Here is a 12,705-nt window from a genome sequence, read left to right as displayed (position 1 = left end):
GAACAAATATAGAAGCTTTCGGCTACTGTATGTAGCCTTTTTCAACTAATTTAGCACTGGCAAGCAGTTGTTTTTATGTGCTGTAGCTGACCTTCAAATATGGAAGCATGTGAGGTCAAGGAGGAGGAGGGGAGAGTGGTTTACGGGTAGTTGCAAATGGTGATGCAGGAGAGGAAGAGAGAGAGAGAGGTCAGGATGGGGGGGGAGAAGCAGGAAGGGAGAAAGTTGAGATGGGTGACTGCCGTCGTAAGCGACAGCCTAGTTTGTGGACTATGAGAGGCTCAAAGATTGGATGTATGCGGGTGCCACGGTCCCTGTTGATTGTATTCCCGGTGACACTAATGTGTGCTGATTCCAGCCAACGGCAGATCTTGAAATCGCGCAAGAAGCCTATGATTTTTGCATCCTTGGGTGTGATATCATGGCTCTCCTGCCAATAGTGAGCTGCTAGCACTGAATGGGTGAAGTCAGCTTTAGTGATGGTGGTCTGGTGGTCCCTCAGCCAGTCTTCCAAACAACGGATGGCTCAATGTAGTTTGTGTTGCAGTCCCGGCACAGTATGCGGTAAATGATTCCACTCCGCTTTGGAGGGGGGAATCAGTGTTTTCAGAGGGGGGGGGGGTATGTGGATTGGAGTTTTGTTCTGGGTGTTTAAACGGTGTGGATGTTGTAGCTGCAAAAGATTCTGGCTATGACGTGTGCTACAGCAGGGTAAAATGGAATGCGGGCAACGCCTGTAAAACTGGAAGTGTCAGGTTGTCGGACGTCTGAGGAGTGTCCGGTGCTGTGATGGCGTGATGTCTGTAGTTCCCAGTAGTTGAGGGTCTGCTCAGGGTAGCCACATTTTCTGAGGTCTGACATGACCCTATGTATTTCTTCGCATGTGCCGGTAGCATTGGAGCAATGTGTCCAAGCCCTGTTCATTAGTGACCGGGTGATGCTATGACATTGTGAGTTGGAGTGACAGGAACGGTAGTTGGTGTATTGTCTGACATGTGGATTTCCGATATACTGACATTGTGACCTGTGAACCTTCTCTTTTTAACCACACATCTAAAAATGGAAGGGCCTGGTCCTTCTCGGTTTTCAATCGTGAATTTTAAAAAAAGGTGATTTGCTGTTGTGATAGCCTAGAAATGTCATCTTGGAGCCTCGGGGAGTATGGTGAGGATATCATCCATATATCTACACCAGAGGGTGATCAGAAAGGGAATCTGTTTCGAACTCTTCCATGACTAGGTCTGCCAGGTGAGGACTGATGGGAGAGCCCATGATGAGGCCTCGGGTTTGTTTATATTGTGCTCTCAAACATGAAGATGGAATGGTTGAGGCAGTTATGTTGCTTCACAGATATCCGATATGGAAAGTTTAGTCCTATCACATAAGGTATGGTCGCCTTCCAGTTGACAGCGAACACAGTCTATTGCACAAAAGATGGGGATACATGTGTATAAGGAGATGACATCGTAGAACACAAGGAGGTCTTGGTCATTGATGCTGTGGTTCTTTAAGCACTGAATGAGTTCCTGGCTAGATTGGATTGTGAAATCTGTCTGGCCTACCAGCGGCTTGATGAGGTTTGAAATGAAGCATGCCAGTTCGTGGGTGGGGTGCCTGTACCCGAAATGATGGGGCGCAAGGGGATGTCCAGTTTATGGATTTTTGGTAGCCCGTAGAAGTGGCCCCAGTTGCAGCCAGTGGCATGCCAGGTGAGGAACCTCCATGCCACCGGCTGCAACACGGGCCATTTCTATGGAACCAGTGAGAATGGGAATGAGAATTATAGAAGGACCATCCTGACTAGTCACATAGGAAAATTCTTTGAAAGAATAGTAGATGAGAGTAAGAGAAAACGTTGAAAGTAGGTTGAGGGAAGAGCACAGTAGCCTCAGCAAAGGTTGAGAGTAGGATGAGGGAAGCAGCAGAGTGGCCTCAGAAAAGGTTGAAAGTGAGATGCAAGGAGAGTAGAATGGCTTCAGAAAAGACAGACTAAATACAGATCTAATTTTTACTGAGACAAATAATGGAAAAACTTTGAGCATGGAAGGGATTTGTACATGGCTTTTTTGGATATTGAAAAGGTGTATGATAACATAGAGAGAAAGGTATGGAAAGTGTTAGGAAATAGGGAGTAAGAAAATTGTTGATAAAGAGTATTAAAAGTACTATTCAGAGGGACTGGAAGCTGTATAAAAACAATGGTTGGAAACACAGGCTGGTTTCAAATTAATAATAGACTGAGATGGGACAGCACACTCTCACCTTTACTGTTCATACTAGTAATGGATGACAGCAAGTGCTGTGGAGAAAAGGAGTGGGACAAAAAAAATTCAAGTGATAATGTTTGCTGATGATTTGTTGATTTCTGCAGATGAGGAGGTATAGCAGCTGGTAGAAAGTTGGGTAGAGAAAGCAAAGAGATACAATTTAAAGTTTACTGATGCTAAAGAGTAACTAATGCAATGAGAATGACAAGGAGAGGAGGGGGAATAACATCTTTATTGAAGAAAACAATACTGAAGTACATAATTTCAGATATTTAGGGAGTACAGCAGATAAAGAAGGAAAATTGATAAGGAGATATGTAGAAGAGTTGTTGTTATTGGGTTTTAGGAGCATCAGCTAATAAGGCCATATTGCTCCATGTATACTGTCTGTAAATTGTGTGTGTTCTGTGGTCGATTTTCTGTTTGCTGGACGAAAAACCCTGAGTTTCCAAGAAGTAAAATGATGCTACCTTCACCTGAGACCAACTACCTCACATTGTGAAAAAGGCCCATGAAAATTCCTCACATCATTGACAGCACTTGAACTCAGGTCTTTTCCACCCGGTGTGGGGAGACAGCAATTCTACCAACTGTGCTACCCACAAAGGCATATGTAGAAGAGCAGGCCAAGGAAGAATGTTTTATAACTGTGTAAAAGATCTAGTTGGGAGAAAGGAGGTACCTGAGAAGAAAGAAAGGTATGGAAAGTGTTAGGAAATAGGGAGTAAGAAAATTGTTGATAAAGAGTATTAAAAGTACTATTCAGAGGGACTGGAAGCTGTATAAAAACAATTTTATACAGCTTTGTATAAAATTGTATGTGCAAAGATTATGTATCAATAATAACCTATGTATCAGAATTATGGGTAATGCAGCAGAAAGATATTATCAGAATGCAAGCAAGTGATGGGTATGAAGTTTCTCAGAGGAGTGTGAGAAAAGACCAGGAGAGATTTAGTAAAAATTACATCATTCAGGAGAAAGTGGGAGAAGAATGATTACAAGAAATGATTAAGAGGAACAGACTAAGCTTGTTTGGTCGTGTATAGAGACTGCCAAACAGGATGTTAGAAATTAAAATGGAAGGTAAAAGACCAAAAGGAAGGCCAAGAAGAAGAAGGTATGAAGAGGTGAAAAGCAATCTGGAGAAAAGAGGTGTTTGCTGGAGGAGCTGGAGAAAGAGAAATGGCAGAAAGACAGAGCTAAGTGGGGAAGACTGGTTTCCTTATTGAAGCAGCAAGAACTGGAACAACGGATAGATAAGTAAGGATTAAGATATGAAAATATTAATATTAGTTAATAAAATATTAATATTTCCATAAATATTTCTTTATGAAAATAGAGTACTGATGAAAAGGTTTTTTAAATAGACTTTAAATATATAACACTAAAAAATTAAAATGAAACAACAACTATTACAATATTCAGAATAAAATTAAAATTTAGTTTTGTTAACCCATTTCTATCAAGACAACTACACTTAGCCAACGAATCACCTACTACACTTATCTAATGGCTTACCTACTAATTTTTTCCTTTGTGATAACAAATTGCCAGTTTTTACACTTGTAAGTGTGACATACAATTGACATGTATTTCCATACACCAGTGAATTTCTGCTGGAGCACCTCCTCCACTAAGAAACTTTTTGGGCTCCAGATATTTTATTGTAGTTCTCTAGGTCACAGATAAAATTTCCATTCCTTTTGAGGTGAATGTTTGGTATTACTTGTTATTATATTCCTTTTTAGAATGTCATAACTGTGAAATTTTTTAAATCCTTGTATCCTGTACCACAATGATTTAAACCAGGCACTGTAATATTTTAAACAAGCGTTAATAACGAGAAATTGACCTATCACAATATTTTACAAATGCATCTCTATTTTAAATAAAATATACTAGTTGTAGAATTATTATAATTTTTTATGGTAAAAATACATATTAGGCAAGTAGGTACAATAAAATTTGAAGTAAACTTAAACACTAATGTAGACAATTAATTAAGATTTCTGAAATTGGTGTTCTCCAGAAAATTTATGTTATATTTTTATTTCTATGTAATGCGCTTGCCAGTACACAATCCCTGTTTTATATTATCTTGCTGATAAGGTCCTAAACTAGAAATTAGAAATCTATACAAGTTACCATAGTTAGTTATCATAAACGTTCTTTTAGTATTTGCATTTAATAAGTTAATTTTTTAATTAAAAAGTAATAAAAAAATGTGTATTTTATATTATTAGCCATATGGTGCAAGGAAGCCTGAGGCTTATGCTGCACCAGCCAAAAAAAAATTTCTGAATTACTCCCGAGAGAGAGAGAGAGAGAGATGAAACCATTCAGGATTGCTTCTATTATCTCCCACCCCCTCCCAATCATCTGTTTGTTTGTTTGTTGTTGGGTTTTAGGAGCATTAGCGACTAAGACCATATTGCTCCACATCCTTTCTGCTTCTGATTCTTGTTCTCTCTCCCAGGGTAATTCAGAAACTTTTTTTTGACTGGTGCAGCATAAGCCTCAGTCTTCCTTGCACCATATGGCTAATAATAATAAAATAATAATATATGCTGTATGTAAATTGCATGTGTTCTGTGGTCGATGTTCTGTTTGCTGGATGAAAAACCCAAGTTTCCAGGATGAAAAACCACACTATCCTTGCCTGAGACTGACTAACTCAGCCACATTGTAAAAAAGGCCCATAAAAATCCCTCTCATCATTACCAGGACTCGAACCCAAGTCTTTTCCACCCATTGTGGAGAGGACAGCGACCAGAGATGATTGCCCCATGAGGGCAATCATCTCTGGGTTAGAGATTTTCAGATGGTGGCAACTGTAATAATATTGCTTTGTTTTTAAGTATTATATCATAAATATGTTGCTGAGAAATAATTTAACTAAAATAAAATTTTATATATATTTTTTAAGCTCACCCACTTTTTCGAGATGCATACCTGACTAGGTTACCACCATATGCCTCTGTGATGTCTCAGTCCCAATCCTAGACTATTTTTTTCACTATTTTTGCAAGCTTTTTCTGTAGCTTGCAAAAATAAATAAATTTCTGTGCATAATAAATAAATAAATAAATAAATAAATAACACATAAATAAATAAATTTCTGTGCATAATCCAGGATGGCTGCATAAGGCCAGAGAAGTTTACAAGACAGAAAACAAAAATAACTGCACTGTATTTAGATTAGTAGTGGAAAAAAATGCAAAAAGCAAGCTTATACAGCATCAACCAAAAAACAAAAACAAAAAACACTTCCCATATCTGTCTAGCCCCTCAAATATTGTAATAATTCTTCCTTGAATTTATTCAAAGTACCCACTTCAACAACGTTAGATGGAAGTTTGTTCCAACAATCAACTACCCACTAGCTGAAGGCAAACTTCTGTGCATACAACCTGCAACAGTCCTTCTATTTAAATTTATGCCCCCTTGTGTGTGTAGTCTGAGAAAGAGGAAAGGTTCCATTAACACTGGAACTTATTCATTCCATTCAAGGCCTTAAACACCTCTATCAGATCTCACAAGTGCTAGTCTCCAGACACTGAACTAAAGCCTGAACTTACAGAACTGAAGCCTTTACTGGTAAGAACATTCCTTTGTTTCTCTCACTAATCTCATTGCTTTCTCTATGCCAGTTTCAACAGATCTACACCCCCTCTTAAATTGAGGCTTCCAGACCTATACGCAGTATTCAAGATTAATCCCAACCATTGTCTTATGTGACAGAATAATCACCTACCTATCACTACTGGCAAAATTCTTATATATCATTCACAAAACTCCATGAGCCGGCTTGGCAGCCTATCTGCACAATTATCCCCAGGTCTTTTTTTGCTCTCCACTACCCTGACTGTGATGCCTCACAGTTGGTATGTTAGTCTGGAATTACTGCTACCCACATGCAGTACCTTGCATTTGTCAATATAAAATTTCAATTGCCATTTCTCAGCCCATCTACCTAATTTTTATAGATCTTGTTGCAAAAGCATACCCTGATTACTGTCATTAACCACCCTGCTAACTTTCATATCTTCTGCAAAGTTAGACATTAAGCCTGATATGCCTATATCAAGCCTTATCCAGACATACGGCATATCCCTTTATCCATAGCAGTAACTTATCCCTAATGCCACACTGCTCCAATTTGTACAGCAGTCTTTTATGTGCAACAGTATAAAAAGCCTTTCTGAAATCCAAGTACTGTATATGATATCAAAATTAATTTTTGCAGTTAGTTAAATTTAGCAACAACATGAGCTAGAACCCCTGTCAACTCAAATGCATGTACTACTGTATCCTTTCATTTTAACACTGCGATATGACATGACGTGTCCTATTCCAAAACTAGTGTTATCCATTTTTTGAGAACTTTGCAGGAAATGAAAAAAAAAAAATTTAAATTAAATTTTCTGCAATGTTTTACTTTTACTTTAGGTTACTGTATAAAAGTATTGTCCCTAAACTAAGCTGTAATGAAGAAATAGAAATATTTACCAAAAATTACAATAAATTTCACTTTATTTTCATACAAATTATGAAACAGCTAAATTAATTTTATGAATCATTTATTTGATAAAACAATTGAATTCATTATAAACTATATATAATATACATCGGATTTCCAGGTGACCTCCTCAGAAAAACTCACAGCTATCAGTAGATATCTTTCTGTTTTGTTTGTTTTATCTGTTTTTGTTTGTTTAATTTGGTTTCATGCATTCTCATCAAAGTTTCCACAAAAATGCCATCTAATGAGAACTTCCACAAAAGTGGAAGTTCCCGTTTGATGGCAGCAGACTATAATAAGAAATACACTAATCTATAATATAATGGAACTAATATAAATTTTTTAAAAAAATTCAAGTACCATAAATTCAATGTGCAAATTAAAGTTGTAAACCGAAACCCAAAAATATTTTCAGTGTGCCCAATGAAACTGAAATAAAAAAATCTGCGTCACAAAAGTGTTACAGCAAAGCCCAAAAATTAAAATCAAGATGAACGAGCTTTCATTCGTTACAGTTACACTATCAGACACGACACTTCCACTGTCCCAAATTACTAATTTTTCAAAAATAAGGATAAAATTACTCATACGAGCCCATGTCAAAAAATTACCGTGTTGAGGGAACATCAGAGAAAAGAGCACGCCATTGGGCTGTTGGGTGTAGCAACTTTTCCAGTCGAGGAAACCCATCGGCAAACATCCCACTAGCGATGAGAAGGGCTAGCAACCCACCCTTTAAATATAAAATTAAAATGCTCAAAGAAAATTAAATGATAGTAGCTGGAGACGAACAATAAGGCCATATATTGCGCAGTATATGTCTGTAAATTGCGTGTGTTCTGTGGTCGGTTTGCTGGATGAAAAACCGAGTTTCCGCGGGGTAAACCATACAACCTACGCCTCAGACCGACTAACTCAGCCACGTTGTGAAAAATGCCCATAAAAATTCCTCGCGTAGACCTCAAAAATTGGATAAAAACATCTTGGGTGGAAAAGACGAGTTCTGAAATGGGAAGCCTCATACTTTTAGTAGTGCTCCCTGATTCAAGTAGTAAACAAACTCAAAACATCAACGTGACTTACACCTTTTTTATCTGTTTTTGTATATACATTAAAAAAAAAATCCATATTAAATTATGTTGGATTGATTTTTTTTTTTTTTTTTTTTTTTGCTGCTTGTGTTTGAGTATAAGTAACGACTGGGTCGGTCGTTACTCATAATTTCAAAACAAAATCTTGAAAATAAAGTTTTCAAATTTTTTGTTTTGAAAACAAATATTTTGCTTTTCTTGGTAGGTAAAACTGTCATACAAATGCTATTTCGCGAAATTAATTGAATTATATGAAAAATTAAACTGATATTAAGTAAAAGTTGTAATAGAGTCTGGCGTCGCAGACAAAAACATGGAACGGAAATTAACCCTTGGTATTATTGCAATGTTTTGTAGCTATTTATTTGTTTATCTATTATATATTGCAATACATTTTTATAAGTAATGGCCCTTACCTCAACATGTTTATTTGGTGTTATTTATTACTCTTGCTGCATACTCGGGAAGAAACTCCACTGTATTCTACTGGAGTAGGAATAGACACGAAAAAGATCTGCACGCCTACTATTCCTATTTTACATAAATTAAAATTTTTTATACGAATTCTTTTTTATATTTTTACTTTTTGTTTTTCTTTTCAGGAATCGACTACTAGTTCCAGGGTTGAATTTATTATTATTGTTCTTTATATTATTTCTCCCTGATTGGGGGTTCCACCTCGTGACGGGTATTGCTACCAAGTACATAGGGTGGTTGTTGTTGTTGTTATTATTATTATAACAGTTAAATGATGTTAGGAAGCAGGGTTTTCCTCCATCTGCCAAAAAAAAAAAAATATATATATATATATATATATATATATATATAACATTCATATTTTCCCCATCACTGAAAAGTGCCTATTCTGCTTTGAGCTTCCAAACTTTAATCCTCGATCATCTTCCAAAACGCTGCCCGAAAGTAAACTCCATGAGATCTAGCCTTCTATTACTCTCCAAAATTTTGTACTTGTTCCCTCCCCTCTCCCCCTGGTTCTTCCCTCTTCTCCCATTAAAAATATTCCTCCCTCATTCATTTTACTGATATTCTTAGGCGGTTTAATATCTTTATCATGTTCCCCCAAGATGCTCTCGGAAAAACACAATTGGTACAAACGTCGTCCTCCCGACTGGGTGGAAAAGACCTGGTTCGAATCCAGTCGATTATGAGAGGCATTTTTATAGGCCTTTTTCACAATGTGGCTGAGTCAGTCGGCCTCAGGCGAGGGTAGCTTGTTTTTTCTCACGGAAACTCAGGTTTTTCGTCTAGCGAACAGACGGGAGAACACCCTCAATTTGCAGACATATTTACGTCTGCAAATTGAGTGTGTTCTCAATTTGCAGACCTAAATACGGCGCAATATGATCAGTATATACGGCGCAATATGATCTAAGTTGTTGATACGCAAGAAACCTTACAACAACCAACCAACCAACCATCTCCTCATTCTTCTCTTTCTTGGCGATTTCCTTTTACTTCTCTCTCTCTCTCTCTCTCTCTCTCTCTCTCTCTCTCTCTCTCTCTCTCTCTCTCTCTCTCTCTCTCTCGCCTGGTACAGCATAAGCCTCAGGCTTCCTTGTACCATATGGCTAATAGGTGCATTATGGCCTTAGTAGCCCTTGCACCAATAAATCCAACAAACAACAACGTATGGCTAATAATAATAATAATAACTCGCCTTTTCGTCCAGCAAATAGGCAAAAAGACCACAGAATACACGCAATTCACAAACAATATATGTGCCTCGTAGTATTGTCAAAGTCGCTGATGCGCCTAAAACCTACAACAAACATCTCCCTAAGACGTCTAGTTACCAAGCTTTTCACTCTGCGCTATGGACATCAACTAGCACCCCTTACCCTGATTTCCCGCTTTTGAACTCCTGGAAATTTTGTGTATTTTTTCTTAGGGTGGCCTTCACACTTAAACAGAATTTCTAAATGCAGTCTCACCATCATCTTATAAAAGGGATGACGACTTCTTTTCGCTATTTGCGAAGGCCTTATAATCATAGACAGGACCCCATGTCCTTCCTAGCTGCTTGATTAACTACACGGAAACTTTAGACATTTGTTGGGTTTTAGGTAAATCAGCGACTTAGATTATATTGCGCCTCTACAAGTATGTGTTCAGAGACAGAGGGGTGCATATTGTGCAGTCTGAGTTGTTACCACCCCAACCTAGAAATCAGAAGCTGTTATAAAAATATGTGTAAACGTTAGTAGGTAAATAAAACAGTGGGTAAATGACTATCTAAGAGTGAAAGCCTTCAGTACGATGGTTGGATTCTGTTGACAACAACGGGTACAGTAAGGTATTCGGAATCGTCGCTAGGATTCTTGCAACATCAGAATTTGACGAATTTGCCGACTACCATCAGAAAACAGATACCACAATCTTCCGTAATTTCAACATTGCAATCCCATCCTTGTCTGCGCCTGTATTGTGGAACACAATTAGCAAATGACTGCGAGAAGTGCGGGTGAATTCTCGGCATCGGTCTGATATCAGTCCATTGTCAGCTAACATGTTGCAGGAGATATTGCTCGGGAATAATAATGATATCATCTTTAGTGATGAATCACGTTTCTATTTGGAATCCAGTTAGCACCATATTCGCGTCTGGACATGTCAGGGACAAAGCTAATCCAGCCAGTATCAAGGAGTAATGTACCGGGAAAATTAAAAAGCAATCTTCAATTATATGGCATAATGGACCTCTAGTTTCTTGGCTTCTGGCTGTATATCTACTAGCCACTATCAGATTACATTCATTGTATTATTCTCGAATACACCCTAATAAAGGTGGGTTCCAGGGTTCTGCTCTGGAATTGTACTATTTAGTAATTGAACATTTTGGAGCTAAGAACATAACGTCTCCTAGAACAAATATATAGATTGTAAATTATATAGATTGTAGATCAGTTAAGTTTGTAATGATCTGAGTAACTACAATAAAAGACCTCTTGGTTAAGAAGAATAATCTTCTCCACCAAGAGCAAATTATTCTTCGGTCACCCTTTAATAATACAGTCATACTCTGGTCATCAAGCTTATAAAAAATATAGGCTTTTTTCAGACTATTTTCTTCCTCCTTGCACATTGAAACTAACTTGAACATTATGAGCAGCCTTAATACTTCCAATTCTTAAATTCTCATACCCGAATGATGGCTGCCTTCACCATATCTCCCTGACAAAATAGAAAAGATACAAACCCGAATTCTAAAATATATATTATGTCAGAACGATATTTTTCATTTCAGCACTAACAATTAATACCCATACTTAGCTAAATAATATGTGAAACCGCCTTAAAATGCAGAGAAATACAGAGGCTTAATTTGCAAAATTCTTAACACAGTTAGTCCTACTACCTTAGGGGACACTGAGAATACCAAACAAGAATTTTTTTTTGTTTACAAATTCCCTGTCTGACTTAAACTTTAAAATTTATCATGAAAAATATAGTCTGTGTACAACCTCTTACTACTTTTAGACAAACATAAACCTGATCTCTTATTATCTATCCAAATTTTCTCAAACAAATCAAATATTTTTAACTTAATCGTTATTCTCACTGTTTCATTTTTTAAATCCGATTTGGCACTTTTTTCCTAACTGTAGTTTTTCCTAACGCTACGTAATACACAGTAATTAGAGTATTGTAATCGGTCACTGCCTGATTACAGTACAGTACTGCATGTTGTAGTATGGCAGTGGCTTATTATGTACCAAACTTAATAAATAAGCAAACACCCAAAATCACAGTGTGGAAGTCATCAGTTACTAACTGTTCACCTCTGGTCCCTATTGATGACACCAGGGACGGATGGCTCGGTCGGCAAAGAGGCAATCATCGCCGTGAACAGTGTGTTACCACCACAAAAAGGAAGGGTAAAATTGTTGTAGTCATTGGAGCCAACTATAGTCAGTCCCTCTCTGGATGGTACGTTAAAGGTAAGACATTATTCTAAAACCATTCTTAGACCAGTGTTTCTGCCCTTTTTACGCTCTGTCTCAGAATCGGTGACATCCTGAAGTAATGTTAGTCACTTGCCGTTCTCTAGAAATCTGGACGAAATGTCATAATAAAACTGGGGTGAACGAAATAGATATAATTATAAGGGGATTCACAAATTTCCTAATGCAAGGTAGAGCGGATGAACTGTTACATAACGGGTTTATCGACAAATATATGTTACGAATTGGAGCATTCGTTACGTAATCATTGAAAGGAGGGGGGATGGGTAAAGAGTGTTGTCGAGCGCGAGTGCTGAAAAAGTTTAAAAAATCTAAACATGATTTTAATTTTTCCTTAAACTGATGTACGTTCATTTTGGAAAATAACTTAGAATATTTAATCCGCTGAATAATTTTAACTAATATAATTTTATAAATGAAGGCTCTGCAACTCATTATCTTAGTATCCCGATGAGGTTAACAGAAAGTTTTAGTAGAAATTCATTTTAGTTTAGAATTTAGTTTTACTCAGTTCTTAACATCATTAGCATTTTCGTAAAATTTAATGCATTAAGTTACTAGTTCTTTTCTAAAGCAGAGAGGATTCTTATATATAAATTTAACAGAAAAATGAGAACGCACTGAAAATTAAAACAGTGTTAACTTGCCGACTACCATCTACCTACATCAGTAATATTGTGAATTCATGCGCATTGAATAGGTTGATGTAACTGGTGACATTTGGTTGTGCCCATTTTGTAAAATTTGTTTTTCGATTTCTTGTGTTTGACGCAGCATGTGCAAAACAAGAGAATCAATTATGCTACCTCATTGCCAGGGACACTCCACCCATAAATAAG

The 12,705-nt window shown here is 37.2% G+C and overlaps 1 long non-coding RNA gene across 1 annotated transcript in view; it reads right to left on the bottom strand.

The window, feature by feature from the left end:
* Positions 1–8,397, bottom strand: part of LOC150075108 (uncharacterized) — a 31,356-nt gene extending 22,959 nt beyond the window's left edge. The window contains exon 1 of the long non-coding RNA XR_016547927.1: positions 8,300–8,397. This is a non-coding gene — a long non-coding RNA (uncharacterized LOC150075108). The remainder of the gene's footprint in view (positions 1–8,299) is intronic.
* Positions 8,398–12,705: the final 4,308 nt, after the last annotated feature.

The sequence above is a fragment of the Mastigoproctus giganteus genome, chromosome 14 (genome assembly GCF_048544385.1).
Source record: "Mastigoproctus giganteus isolate SK-2022 chromosome 14, ASM4854438v1, whole genome shotgun sequence".
NCBI lineage: Eukaryota > Metazoa > Arthropoda > Arachnida > Uropygi > Thelyphonidae > Mastigoproctus > Mastigoproctus giganteus.
This window is presented reverse-complemented; position numbering and strand designations above follow the sequence as displayed.